Source organism: Pleurodeles waltl, chromosome 7, assembly GCF_031143425.1.
Source record: "Pleurodeles waltl isolate 20211129_DDA chromosome 7, aPleWal1.hap1.20221129, whole genome shotgun sequence".
Taxonomy (NCBI): Eukaryota; Metazoa; Chordata; class Amphibia; order Caudata; family Salamandridae; genus Pleurodeles; species Pleurodeles waltl.
The window spans coordinates 530,620,331-530,635,089 of record NC_090446.1 but is presented as its reverse complement, the minus strand read 5'-3'; the positions used below and the strand labels follow the sequence as shown (position 1 = coordinate 530,635,089).

Here is a 14,759-nt window from a genome sequence, read left to right as displayed (position 1 = left end):
GCTGCAGCATTTCTTTTGCCATCCATAGGGAGCTCAGACAATTCTTACACAGGACTGCCACTGCAGCCTGCGTGAAATAACATCCACGTTATTTCACAGCCATTTTACACTGCACTTAAGTAACTTATAAGTCACCTATATGTCTAACCCTCACTTGGTGAAGGTTGGGTGCAAAGTTAGTGTGTGGGCACCCTGGTACTAGCCAAGGTGCCCCCACATTGTTCAGGGCAAATTCCCCAGACTTTGTGAGTTTGGGGACACCATTACACGCATGCACTACATATAGGTCAATACCTATATGTAGCATCACAATGGTAACTCCAAACATGGCCATGTAACATGTCTGAGATCATGGAATTGTCCCCCAATACCATTCTGGTATTGGGGGACAATTCCATGCATCCCCGGGTCTCCAGCATAGAGCCTGGGTACTGCCAAACTAGCTTTCCGGGTCTACTCTGCAGCTACCACTGCTGCCAACCCCTCAGACCGGTTTCTGCCCCCCCCCCCCCCGGGGCCTGGGCAGCCTGGTCCCAGGAAGGCAGAACAAAGGATTTCCTCTGAGAGAGGATGTTACACCCTCTTCCTTTGGAAATAGGTGTGAAGGGCCTGGGAGGAGTAGCCTCTCCTGACCTCTGGAAATGCTCTGAAGGGCACAGATGGTGCCCTCCTTGCATAAGCCAGTCTACACCGGTTCAGGGATCCCCAGCCCTGCTCTGGTGTGAATTTGGACAAAGGAAAGGGGAGTGACCACTCCCCTGACCAGCACCTCCCAGGGGAGGTGCCCAGAGCTCCTACAGTGTGTCCCAGACCTCAGCCATCTTGGATGAAGAGGTGTGAGGGCACAATGGACAGCTCTGAGTGGCCAGTGCCAGTATGTGACATCAGAGAACCCTCCTGATAGGTGCTTACCTTTCTCTGTAGCCAATCCTCCTCTGTGGGCTATTTAGGGTCTCTCCTGTGGGTATCTCACCAGATAACGAATACAAGAGCTCAGAGTTCCTCTGCACTGCCCTCTTCGACTTCAGCCAAGGATCGACCGCTGATTGCTCCAGGACGCCTGCATAGCCGCAACAAAGTAGCAAGAAGACTACCAGCAACATTGTAGCACCTCATCCTGCCGGCTTTCGACTGTTTCCTGGTGGTGCATGCTCTGAGGGCTGTCTTCTTCTTGGTTTCCAGTGCAGGGTGAAGGCAATCTCCTGTGGGTCGACGGAATCTTCCCCCTGCTAACGCAGGCACCAAACTTCACAATCACCGGTCTTCTGGGTCCCCTCATCCTGACGAGCTTGGTCCCTGGAACACAGGAGCTGGATCCAAGGTCCCTGACAGTCCAGTGGCCCTTCTGTCCAAATTTGGCAGATGTAGATTCTTGCCTCCCCACGCCAGACAGTAATCCTGTGTACTGCATGAACCATAGCTGCTAGGACTTCTGTGCACTATTGCAAGACTTCCTTCGTGTACAGCCTGACCCAGGTCCCCAGCACTCAGTCCTGCATTGCCCAACTTGTTGAATTGGACTCAGACGTTGTGGGACCCTCTTGTTCTGAGTCGACAGCCATCCTCATATCTTCTGAACGCCTGTTCAGGTGCTTCTGTGGGTGCTGCCTGCTTCTGCATGGGCTCTGTGTTGCTGAGCGCCTCCTCTGTCTCCTCCTCCAAGGGGCAATCTCCTGGTCCTTCCTGGGCCCTGGCAGCACCCAAAACCTTCAACTGCGTCTCTTGCAGCTAGCAAGGCTTTTTTGCGGTCTTTCTGGGTGGAAACATAGCTGTGTCCTCCAGCACGCCTTGGGACATCTTCTGACCAAAGGAGAAGTTCCTGGCACCTTCCGCTGTTGCAGAATCTTCAGCTTCTTCCACCCAGAGGCAGCCCCTTTTGCACCTTCATCCAGGGTTTAGTGGGCTCCTACCCCACAGACACTTGTGACTCTTGGTCCCCTTCCTTTACAGGTCCTTAGGTCCAGGAATCCATATTCAGTGCTTTACAGTCAGTTGTCCTTGCAGAATAACCCTATCTCGACTTTACTGTCTTTCTGGGGTAGTAGGGTAACTTTACTCTTACTTTTCAGGGTCTTGGGGTGGGGTATCTTGGACACCCTTAGTGTTTTCTTACACTCCCAGCGACCCTATACACACTACACTAGGCCTGGGGTCCATTCGTCGTTCGCATTCCACTTTTGGAGTATATAGTTTGTGTTGCCCCCAGGCGTATTGTCTCCTATTGTCTTCTACTCTGTTTACACTACTTTTCTAACTGTTTACTTACCTGATTTGGTTTGTGTGTATATTTTGTGTATATTACTTAACTCCTAAGGGAGTAAGTCCTCTGTGATACTTTTGGCATATTGTCACTAAAATGAAGTACCTTTATTTTTAGTAACTGAGTATTGTGTTTTCTTGTGATATAGTGCTATATGATATAAGTGGTATAGTAGGAGCTTTGCATGTCTCCTACTTCAGCCTAAGCTGCTCTGCTAAAGCTACCTCTATCAGCCTAAGCTGCTAGAACACCTAATCTACTAATAAAGGATAACTGGACTGGCACAAGGTGTAAGTACCACAAGGTACCCACCATAAGCCAGGCCAGCCTCCTACACTGACCAGATGGAGGGCAAAGTATTGATACATGCTTTCTGTATTGTATTCTAGGTGCTTCTTATTTCAATGTTCTGTCCTGATGATGACCCGCCTGAATTAATTTCTTTGATTGGGGTTGAAACGTCGACATTGTATTAGAAATTGTGGATTGACTTGAGAAATTCAGCAGACTCAAAGTACCTTTGGGTATAGGTGCTTATTTGAGACCTCATGCTTTTAACCACAGTTTGGTTTTATTTTTCATGTAAATAGCACTGCAACACTTTAACACGTAATTCAATCATACTGCGCAGTTATACAGGAGCACCTCGATTACTTTAAATTGTTGAATTTAAATTTTGAATAAATTTAAAAATGTTACTCACAAACCTCATCGGTACAGAAAGTTCTTTATGGTACAACCATTGTTGTAGAGGTTAATTCATATCCTTCCCCCAGAGGGACCAAAACATTTGTTGTATTATTCACTTACCCAGGTCCCAGGGTTGCCCCATTTTTTCAAAATAATGGTGAGAAAACGTAGAAATATTTCGCTATAGAAGAGGGCATGCTTTGTGGTGCACGTCTCTCCCACTAACAAATTAAAAAATCCTATAACTACAGAGCAATTGGCCCTGCTTGAAAACCCATACTTAAATTACACTAGAGAACAAGGAACAGCTCTAAATAGTATATGTACCGCTGGAAAATAATAATGTACTGATGGAGCAACTGAGCACGCACACTATTTAAAATGTACCAGACATACATAAGATCTGTACATTATCGATGATTAAAATTAGGTCATTGACTATTTGCAGTTCAAGTTACACTTGATTGGTTTGGGCTTCATGAGGGGAGTGAATGCATAAGTGCCTAAATAAGAGTGCTTGGAGTAACGCTTTACTTCTGTGGTCTTCCTACCATCAATTTCCACTACCATCATTATCTCAAAGTGGGGTCTAGACCACAACGCTTGGTGGCTTTGTGACAGATTCCTCAATACTGAGAAAACCACCATTATTGGATCCGGAGCATCCTCCAATTCTGGAGAAATAGTCAACTCAACGTTTAGCACCCTTAAAAGTGACTAATTTAAACTTTGCCACCCTTCATCAGCTTTCTTAATGAGGAACATTTCTCCATTTGCCTTCTTTTGATCATACTGCACTTACTTTCATGTTTATTCTTTACTATTTTTGTGCAACTTCATATGTCATTCTTTGCCTTTCTCCTAATTGCTTTTTATCCATGTGCATATAACCGGGGTAATTATTTTCTTTAACATCTGAATAGACAAACTTATGGCACCATGAGGTGTTACACCCAACGTTTCTCGTCCCAGTACTCGCAAACATCCCTATATCTAGGTAAGCATATCTTCACAAAAGATCCTATTGTCCATTTCCACCAAACCAAGGTTTTTGGAGAACAGAGGTTTTCATTCCATGAAAATAGCATGTTTCAGTAAGAAATTCAACATCTTAAATACACAAAATTGCACAGCATTATTCGCAGTAAAAGCAAGTGGCAATTACCCTTACAAAAAGCGCAAATATGACAACACACCTTTAGTATTTAGTACATTCACCAACTTATTTTCAACCACCTTAGAAATAGTCAACCAATACGTTCACAAAAAGTCATCCTGCAGTTTATGGAAGGACCAAGAAAAACCACAGGAAAATTCAGGATAAGAAGCTTTCCAATTTTAGCAGTCTTAAAGCATTGCACACTTCTACAACAAAGTTCTACAATGCAGAATCTATATAGGTCCAATCAGTGTGCTTTTTGCTGGAATTCCACACAGAAGCCTCACATAAGAATCTTTATTATTTTCTTTTATTTGTAAGTATTGCAGGATGAAGAAAACTGGTCTACTTGGCTGAAAGCATCAACTTCATGACCGTTCTCCTTATGGTCTCCAAAGAACTTGGAACTCCAAACTCAAATCTATCACTCTTTGCTGGCTTTCTATCACAAATGTTTTTTTTGGGGGGAAAAAAATAAATAATCCAACCAAATCCCCTTGACCAACTTGCCCTTCAAAAATTTGTTAGCATCACTGAGGTTGCATTCGCATATTCCTCAACATGTTCTATAGTCCCTGCTGGCATTGGTTAATTAAATGCAGTCTGCTTTTGATTTCTCGTAATAAGAAATGTACAGAGCTTCATCATTTTATTAAATTTAATTTTGACACTAACTTGGCCAAAGCCTTCCTATTTTCACTGTTATGCAAAAAAATGAATGCCTTACGATCACTTATTTATATGTGACCTTACTCACAAAAAAAGCTCTAAAATCTGAAGTCAAAACAAGCCAATGCCAATTTCAATGGTAGATTACCTCGCCACCAACATCTTTTCAGCTAAACCACTCAAAGCAAAAGCCTCTATCTGTGGTCCTTTGGATCAAGATGGCAACCACAACATTCATCCACCACAAAAACTAAAACTTGCACAATTGTCTGACATTTTTAATTACTACACTTACTTTCTCATTACATAATGCAACTCCTTTTTATTCATCACTACTGCCAATGGATCAATTTGTAAAGAAAAAAATTGTCAGAGCTAAGATAATACTAAAGATGAAGCAAGTTGTTTTTATGTATGTGGAGAATGAGTATCTAAATTGCTTTGAGTAATAACTTGTTTATTTATTTGGTAATGTCATTGCCTAAATATGAATTACTTTTTCCCATCCGCAAGGTCATACCTTTTCATTAATTCAAACTACCACTTCCAAACTTTCATAAATTTCCTCCCATGAATCTGCAAAAATCATCCTGTAGAGAACTACCATTTTTAATTCCAAACAACGTATACAACTTTTGTTTTAAATATAAATCTATGTAGTTTACATCAAACCAATTGCTATTCACAAATACCCTAGTGCTTCATCAGGGGTGATGACAGTAGTTAGATGGCAGTTACTGTGCATTAACTATACTTGATGGCACGACAAATAAAAAATGGGGGTAGGGGGCGGACTTATCACTCTTCATGCTAACAATGGATCGATTCCTAGACTGACAATCTACATTTATTTCCTAGAGGCCAGAGTGAAGATCACACGTTTTCTATTGCACTATGATTCTGAGTAACTACTTGCTTCGGTTATTCATTATACACTTTATTAAGCATCTTTCTTAAATAACTTCTTACACACTCTGGTGGATTATTTCTAGGTTTATTTCATCAGTATTGCAACGTTCATGAATTTTATTTCATGACTGAATCGTTTCACACTACCAAACATGTCACGAAATACTTGCTTGAAACTTTCCAATGACTACAAATCCCTAGATGTTCACTGAAAAAGTAGTAATTTATTATCCTGGCCAAATTTCACACCCACTATCCCATTGACGCATCCACTCAAAAAAAATATATATATATATTTTTGGTGCCAAAGACTTTTCTCAAACTCAGACTTTTAACTGAACACTGGGCACAGAATACCAGATTATAATAGTGATTCCCCCAATGGCAAGTCTTGACACTCAGTCCAAACCTTTAAATTAACATTGAAATTGAAGTCATGCTATCAGATTAATATTTAAATGAGAAGCAGTATCTTCTGGTCCCCTAACTTTTCCATCAATGACAGTGTCACACTATGGAGGAACATGTTTTTTTCACCAGTACTTTGAATCACGTAATCATCTAGCTGATCCACACATTCTTAAACACATTAAAAAACAGTGGTATTTTGATCGAAGTTTTCACTTTTGCTATGGTCAACATTTATGCAATGAATGTCAGAATAGCAATAAGGTCCATGAAGTTAACGTTAAAAACCTCAACCCCAGTTGATTATTCATTAAAGCCATGGGTATAACTTGAGATTGATATAATCGGTCCCCCTGATAGGCGAAGCACATGAAACATATCTGCTTTGTTTATAGGGTGTGGAAAGAGGGGGTGCAGGTGCTCAAGGGGAATTCTTACTATGAAACATGATGTAACTCACGGTAAGGAAAAATACCTATTACTACAGCTAATTAATTGGGAGGTTTTCTACTACAGGTTACTTATGTTGAAAGATGTCCAGGGGGAGGGAAACAATTTAGAGCCAGAAACGTACTATCTAAATAAAATTTTAAAAAACTCCACCATGCTCATCTACTTTGTTGAAGAACAACGTTAGAATTGAGAGCCAAGTAGACAGAAATCTAAAGTGTGGTCTCTGGCATCCAAGTTGAGGCAGAAACCTGCTTTGAAACCTCCGTCTATTAGAAAGATTGATCTCCACTTCTAGCTCTGACTGTGTAAGCTCCGAGACCCCAGTGTTCTGAAGGTGGAACTCTTCATTCAGTTAATCGTCTGAACTTCTTTACCTCTCACATGCCTTGGACGAGGTGACCTCGTCCAAGGAACGGGAACTGGGGGGAGCGTTAGCGCTCCCCTCCCTGTGCACCCCACACCCCCCCCCCAAGGCGGGGATGGAAGGGGAAGCCCTTCCCCTGCCACCCTGAACCCCCCCCCCCCAGCAATCTGATGATGTCAGCGCGGGCACAGCGCGCCGACGTCATCAAGTGTTGCCGGGACGCGCTGGAAGCCATTTGCTTCCAGCGCGTCGAGGGAAGAGGACTTGTATCGGTAAGTCCTTCCCTTTTTAGGGATTTTGGGGGGGAAAACAGACACCGGGGAAAGGAAAGGGCTTTTCCTTTCCCCCTGTGCCTGTTTTCACTAGATTGCTGCTCCACAATCGCGGGCAGGGCCCGCGATCGTGGAGCAGGAATCTCCATTAGACACCAGGGATATTTTGGGGTATGTTTATTTTGGGGGCGACCCCTTAGGCAATGGTCACCCCCCTGGGGGGCTATTTTTATTTATTATTTCACCCCCCCCCCCCCCCCCCCGGGGCAGATCGCAGATTTTTCGGCCGATCTTCCCCCATGAGGGGGCAAAATCCACTAGACACCAGGGATTTTGTTTTTATTGTGTATTTTGGGGGCGACCCCTTCGGCAAGGGCCCCCCCCCCCCCGGGGGGTCTATTTTATTTAGTGTTTTGCCCCCCCCCCCCCCCCGGGGGCAGATCGCCGATTTTCCAGCCGATCTGCCCCCGGGAGTTTATTTTTAGGGCGACCCCTTGGGCAAGGGTCGCACCCCTGGAGGGCTATTTTTTTTCTGTTTCGGCCCCCCGAGGGCAGATCAGCCATGTTTTTGGCTGATCAGTCCCCTGGGGGGGGGGGGGAGGGTCGAAACACACTAGGCACCAGGGATTGTGTGGTGTGTGTTTGGGGGCACCCCCCAAAGTGGGGAAAGTTCGTATTGGCCATCTCTGCCCCCTTTGGGGGCAGATGGGCCTATTTTATAGACCCATATGCCCCCAAGGAGGGCAGAAACCACCAATATGCCAGGGATTCTTTTTTTGTTTTGTGCTGGGGGTGCCCCCTTTGGGAAGGGTCACCCCCTAAAGGGGGCACAGAGCTGTTGCCCATTTCTGCCCAATTTTTTTTTACGCCCATCTGCCCCCAAGGGGGGCAGAATCCACTTAGGTACCAGGGACAATTTCTAAGTTCTTGGTGGTGGGGTGTTTGTCAACTGGCGAAGTATTTGTATTTGTGATTATAACAATTTATTTTTTCTAGTTAAACTCTTTTGCTTCCTTTGCTGTGGATCCTTGCGGTTTTGGCAGTAGTTGTCCTGCGGTTTGCATAGTTACATGTTTTAGTTAAGTGAAAGCAATTTACTCCAAAGGAGTATTGTTAACATGCATGAATGACATGTTTGTAGGTGGTGTATTAAATGCAGTATTGTGTGTGAAATTGTCCTTCGATTTGAGCACAATGATATTTGTGTTGTCATATGTCTAATTTGCTTTTTTCTTTTTAGTGGTATATCATTGGTGATTGCTGTGTCTGTGCAGAGTAGTTGCTTGGTGAGTAGCTTTTTCAGGCAAGTGAGTGGTATAGTTTTTTAGTACATAACTCTTTGTGATAAAGCTACACTTTGTTTACTACTTATTTTAGTGCTAGTTGTTGGCAATCCATTTGTTGTTAGTGAGAATCATGGCTAGCCGCAGAGTGACCGCTCAGCAGGTTGTTGGCATGCTCTTTGAGTTGTCTTCAGACCATGATTACGAGACTGACTCTGCATCTGAGGCAGAGGAGGAAGTGGGAGATTCTGGAAGTGAGTTTTCTGTCCCAGAGTATTCTGATGAGGAAGCTACTCAGCAGATGAAGGGCCTGTTGTAGAGGAGGACATTAATGTGCCAAGAGTGCAGCAGCCTGGGGCTGAAGGGTTTCCCCATTAGAAGACCTGACACCTGGATTGCCCCAAACATGGAGCAGCCACACTTACCTGCATTTACTGGTCTCCCAGGGTGTAGAGTCAATAAGGAAAACTTTTTGCCTGTCCATTTCTTTCACTTGTTTATGGACGATGTATTTTTGGAAGAGATTGTGGAGCAGACTAATTTGTATGCAGAGCAATATGTGTGGGAAAACGCTGCCAGACTTCAGCCTCAGTCTAGAGCTACTCAGTGGGTTCCCACATATCTGGAAGGGATGAAAGTTTTTAGGTTTGACTTTGATGGGGTTGATCAGGAAGCCATCACTGGCTTCTTATTGGTCTACTAGTCCCTTGATGGCAACGGTTATATTTCCTGCAACTATGACATGTAATCAGTATTTGCTTCTTCGTATGCTGCATTTTTTAAGACAATGCTTTAGCCTTGCCACGAGATCACCCTGATTGTGACCGTCTTTAAGATTAGGCCTGTCCTTGATCATTTTGTAGATCGGTTTTCAGAGGTCTATGTTCCAGGCAAAGAAGTAAGTGTGGACGAGTCTTTGGTCCTTTTCAAGGGGCATTTAGTTTTTAAGCAGTACATTCCTAGTAAGAGGGCACGGTATGGGATTAAATTGTATATCTTGTCAGAAAGCAGTACAGGATGTGTGTATAATTTCTGGGTGTACACTGGTAGGGATTCCAGTATTGACCCTCCTGGTTGTCCGGCCACTTTTGGAGTTAGCGAAAAAATTGTGTGGGAACTTGGTAGACGGCTGTTTAACAAAGGTCACCATTTGTACGTAGATAATTTCTTCACTGGAGTGCAGTTGTTCAAGGAGTTGTTTAGAGCGGGCACTTGCTTGTGGCACAATCCGTTCTAACCGGAAAGGCTATCCAAGGGAGCTTGTCTGTAAAAAAAACTTGAGGGGACAGTGCAGTGCCTTGCGAAATCATGAGCTGCTAGCTCTGAAATTTTCAGACAGGAGGGATGTGTACATGCTGTCTACCATCCATGATAAGAGTACTTCCCCTGTGACTGTTTGGGGTCAGGTTGCGGAAGTGCACAAACTTGCTTGCATTTTGGACTACAATAGGCACATGGGTGGTGTTGATAGAGTAGATCAGAGGTTGGAACCTTACACTGCTCTTCGTAAGTCTTACATGTGGTATAAAAAGTTGGCCCTACATTCATTTCATTTGGCAACTTTTAATGCTTTTATTGTATTCAAGGATTGTTCACCTGGGTCAAGGATGACATTTGTTAAATTTCAGGAGTCAGTGATAGAAAGCCGTATTGTGGTGGAACAGGCAAGAGTTCCAAGAGTAGAAGTAGTGGAGGATGTGGCTAGATTGAAAGATTGGCACTCTCCAGATCACATTCCTCCCACTCCCAAAAAAGACTTGCCCACAAAGAAATGTAGAGTATGTGCCCGGAGATTAATCCGTAGGGAGAGCCGGATGTACTGCCCCAAATGCCCTTCAAAGCCTGGGCTGTGTGTGCCCAGCTGTTTTAGAAGTTACCACACAAGGAAAAACTTTTGGGAAATACCGGGAGCGTAAACTGTTTTATATTTTCATATGTTGAGTTTCACGGTTGGCATCACTGTCATGTATTTAGTTAGAGCTTTTGTGTTTGTAGTTTTGTGCTTATTTTATAATTAATTAGTTAGTGGTTTCTTGCTTTATAAACTAAAAAAAAAGTGATGGCGGTGTGCGTGGAGTGGCGCTTGGCTGGCAGTGCCAGCCAAACGCCAGTCCACACACTCATCAGCTGGTGTGATTGCTGTATCAGGCATGTGGGCGTATGAAAGTGATGGGCCCTTGACTGGCGCAGTCTGTCAATGCGAGTCATGTAATGTGCTGGGCCCGTGGCCGGCGGCGTGAATGGTCTTGTGCATGTCATGTATGAAAGGTGTGTGAATGGACTGTAAAGCGGTTGGTGCCTTGTCGTGGCTTTACAGTTCACGAGCTGTGAGTCATTGGCTCAGTTTTTTGGCCTTTCAGTTATTACCAGTGCATTTCACTTTTGTGAAATCTCTTGTTAATAAAATTTGATCTACTGAACCATCACTCACCCTCGTGCCAAATCCAACCAGTATGTGTGGTACAAATGACAAAACCTTCTCCGCTGTAATCCGGCGTCGCAGCACACGAGACACGCTAGGTGTCTCAGGTGGGACCCCGATGATGAAGCATGCCACCAACTTGGTTGGTGGGTGAGGGGTCTTTTTCACATAACCTAAGTGCGTTTCTTTTCACAATTTTATCGTTTGGCACATCACAGACGTATGTGGACACATCAAAATGATATATTACAAAACTACCTGTGTTTGGGGGGGGGGGGGGGCACCTATGTTTTTGGTCCTGGGTGCGGCCTTCATCTAGGGAAACCTACCAAACTCAGACATTTATTAAAACTAGACACCCCAAGGAGTGCAGGGAGATGTGGCTTGCGTGGATCCCGCAACATTTTCTTAACCAGACGCCTCTGCAAACTGCAAAATGTGCTTTAAAAAAATTTATTTTCCTGACTTGTTTGTACGATCACTGCTCCAGCACAAAATTCCTACTCCCCAGCGTTCCCCTCAGTCGCCCAAGTAAAATGACACCTCACTTGTGTGGGTCCCCAAAGCAGAGTCAGCCTAAAGATGTATAAAAGAAGAATATGTCCTTATCAACTTGCTGTGCTATCCCCTCTATCTCTACAAGTTTTTGGCCTTATTCTGTTGCAGACACCTGGCCCACCCACACAAGTGAGGTATCATTTTTATTGGGAGACTTGGGGGAACATAGATTAGCAAAACAAGTGTTACTGCCCCTTGTATTTCTCTACATTTTTTCCTTCCAAATATAAGAGTGTGTAAAAAAGACATCTATTTGAGAAATGCCCTGTAATTCACATGCTAGTATGGTCACCCCGGGATTCAGAGATGTGCAAATAACCACTGCTCCTCAACACCTTATCTTGTGCCCATTTTGTAAATACAAAGGTTTTCTTGATAGCTATTTTTCACACTATATTTCAGCAAATGAATTGCTGTATACCCGGTATAGAATGAAAACTCACTGCAGGGTGCAGCTCATTTATTGGCTCTGGGTACCTAGGGTTCTTGATGAACCTACAAGCCCTCTATATCCCTGCAACCAGAGGAGTCCAGCAGACATAACTGTATATTGCTTTCGAAAATCTGACATTGCAGGAAAAAGTTAAAGTAAAACGTAGAAACTGATGGTTTTTTTCACCTCAATTTCAATATTTTTCTGTAGGAAACCCTTGTAGGATCTACACAAATTACCCCTTGCTAAACTCAGAATTTTGTCTACTTTTCAGAAATGTTTAGGTTTCTGGGATCCAGCATTGGTTTCACGCCCATTTCTGTCACTGACTGGAAGGAGGCTGAAAGCGCAAAAAATAGTAAAAATGGGGTATGTCCAAGTAAAATGCCAAAATTGTGTTGAAAAATTGGGTTTTCTGATTCAAGTCTGACTGTTCCTGAAAGCTGGGAAGATGGTGGTTTTAGCACCGCAAACCCTTTGTTGGTGCCATTTTCAGGGGAAAAACCACAAGCCTTCTTCTGCAGCCCTTTTTTCGCATTTTTTTTTTTTTTTTAACGAATTTTTTGCTGTATTTTGGCTAATTTCTTGGTCTCCTTCAGGGGAACCCACAAAGTCTGGGTACCTCTAGAATCCCTAGGATGTTGGAAAAAAAGGACACAAATATGGCTTGGCTAGCTTATGTGGACAAAAAGTTATGAGGGCCTAAGCGCGAACTGCCCCAAATAGCCAAAAAAGGCCTGGCACAGGAGGGGAAAAGGCCTGGCAGCGAAAGGGTTAAAGATCAGCTCTGCTGCGCTTGAATCTGAATCCTCAAAGGGGGTTGGGGCATTAGAAAACAGCTACCAACTTTTCCAGCTCCATGCACGATAAACTGCTCTAGTAAATTATTTCGTTTTTCCTCACGGATATGTGGAACTGTAGGCTTTCTTTTATACTGAAATAAAAAAGGACCAAATAAGTCTGATAATACAAAGAAAACGCCTGTTACGAAGCAGCTGTTCACGCATGACCTGGTAATCTTGACAGGGCTGTAACTCCACTTTAATCCAGCATTGCCCACCTTTGCTCGCTAGCCGATTTTTGGTGGGCCGCGAAAGTCTGAACAGTAAAGACGTCTTTAAATTCGGTGTTTCTTATTTGTTGGTGCTGCACAGGTCAAACGTCAGGGTATGCTGGGAGACTGAGGCCTAATACGGGCCGCCTAGAAAACACTAGAGAAAATGAGTTGAAGCGAGTTAAAAAAGTTTCTCTTTGTGCTACAATTAGAGTTGTGACCAAAGCACTGCTAATCTCCGACTAAAAATACATTCGATAAACGAAGGGTGTATTTTTTGTCTTCCTTTTAACAAAAACAAATGGGTAAGTGAAACTTAGTTTCATACACGCTATAATGTGATCAGGGTTCGGAGTGCGGGCGGCACCGAAGGTAGACTGCGTAATACTAGGGGACAGCCCAACCTTGCCACTGACACTTCAAAGCCATATCTATTTGGGAGGACAAAGGTGCGCCCAGACCACGCTGCAAGCACCCTGGATTGTAGCTTTATAGGGCGGTAAACCATCGCTCCTGCCAAAAATTGATTTGGAGGCTGCACACATTTTCGTGACAGTCATTTAACTCCATGTTTTTTTCACCACGTAGGTAACATTTAAAACACAAAACTGACCCTTTTCCTTCAAATAAATTGTAAATAGCGCTTGCTTTCGAACAAGTGACAAAATAGCGTAGACTTGCTTGAAGCGCAGAGTAGCTTCAGCCCCACCCCCGAAAACAGATTTTAAGATTAACAACAAAAAAAAAAAAACTTTATTAAAACGCGCATGACAATCACGAAAAATTCCGAAACACGTCACGCTAGAGCCCCTTTTCCCGTTTTAAATACGCTCGTTCAGAGGTAGCGCTTTTATGCTTATTGTATGAGTTTTAGCCTTATGAGTTATAAATATTAAACACGTGGGCCTCGTGAGTAACCAATGTGTACACGTTCTATTAACGACATCACGGATGCCCCTCAAAGTCAGATGTTTTTTAAACAGTCACTTTTCAGAATGAGGTTTAATAGAATAAACAAGTAGGCGCTGATAAACACATAAGTACAATTATGTAAGCATCATTGATCTGGCCAAAATAAATCGAAGCAGCAACGATGTAGACAATAAAAATAAAAATTAAGGTGGTCCAAAATACAAAACTCTCCTGAGCATACAAACATTTTGCCAAACCGCCTGAAACGGCAGAACGGTCGTGCCGGTGCATCCGGACTAGCTACAAAGATTCGTTCAAGCTACAAAGGCTCCCCTGCACATTACAAAAGTGGAACCACGTCATCCATTTCTCACATTGCAATACTTACCACTTCGCGTCCTCGGATACAAAGAAAAATAAATTGTTTGGGGGAAGGGGGTGACTTCAAAAAGCAGATAGAAGTTCTCGGGGTGACCAAAGAGAGAGACGGTTCAGTAGGGAGAATTTTGGCTAGAGATACGACGTCCTTTGAACAGAACTTTAGCTTCGCGGGTTTTTCCTCCCAGATTTAAAGGTTCCGTTACCAGGGTAACCAGGTGCGGCCGTGAAAAAAGGCCAAAGGCCTATAGAAAAACAATCAAACAGAAAAAAAAGAAAGTAGCCACTGAGTGAACCTACAACATAACATTGTGATAACCCTCTTTCTCGCTATTAACCTTTCTCTCTCGTTTCCTGGCCATGAGGTTCTGAATATGCACCTATTCCTTTTTTTCTAATCTTTGTTTTTATTCCCCTCCTACCCCCACAGACGTGATTTCTTAGCTTATTCTCCCTGCGCTCACGTTTGTATTTTTGTGTCATATATCTGTTTTGCTCCGTATCCCACAGCTTGTCTTCTTGCCCGAGCTCTTTT

The 14,759-nt window shown here is 43.5% G+C and overlaps 1 protein-coding gene across 2 annotated transcripts in view; it reads right to left on the bottom strand.

Annotated features, from left to right (window-relative positions):
• Positions 1-14,441, bottom strand: part of LOC138304295 (zinc-binding protein A33-like) — a 115,397-nt gene extending 100,956 nt beyond the window's left edge. The window contains exon 1 of one of the 2 annotated variants that reach the window (XM_069244241.1): positions 14,235-14,441. The gene's annotated coding sequence lies outside the window, so the exon portion shown is untranslated. The remainder of the gene's footprint in view (positions 1-14,234) is intronic. The other variant, XM_069244240.1, reaches the window with a different exon arrangement.
• Positions 14,442-14,759: the final 318 nt, after the last annotated feature.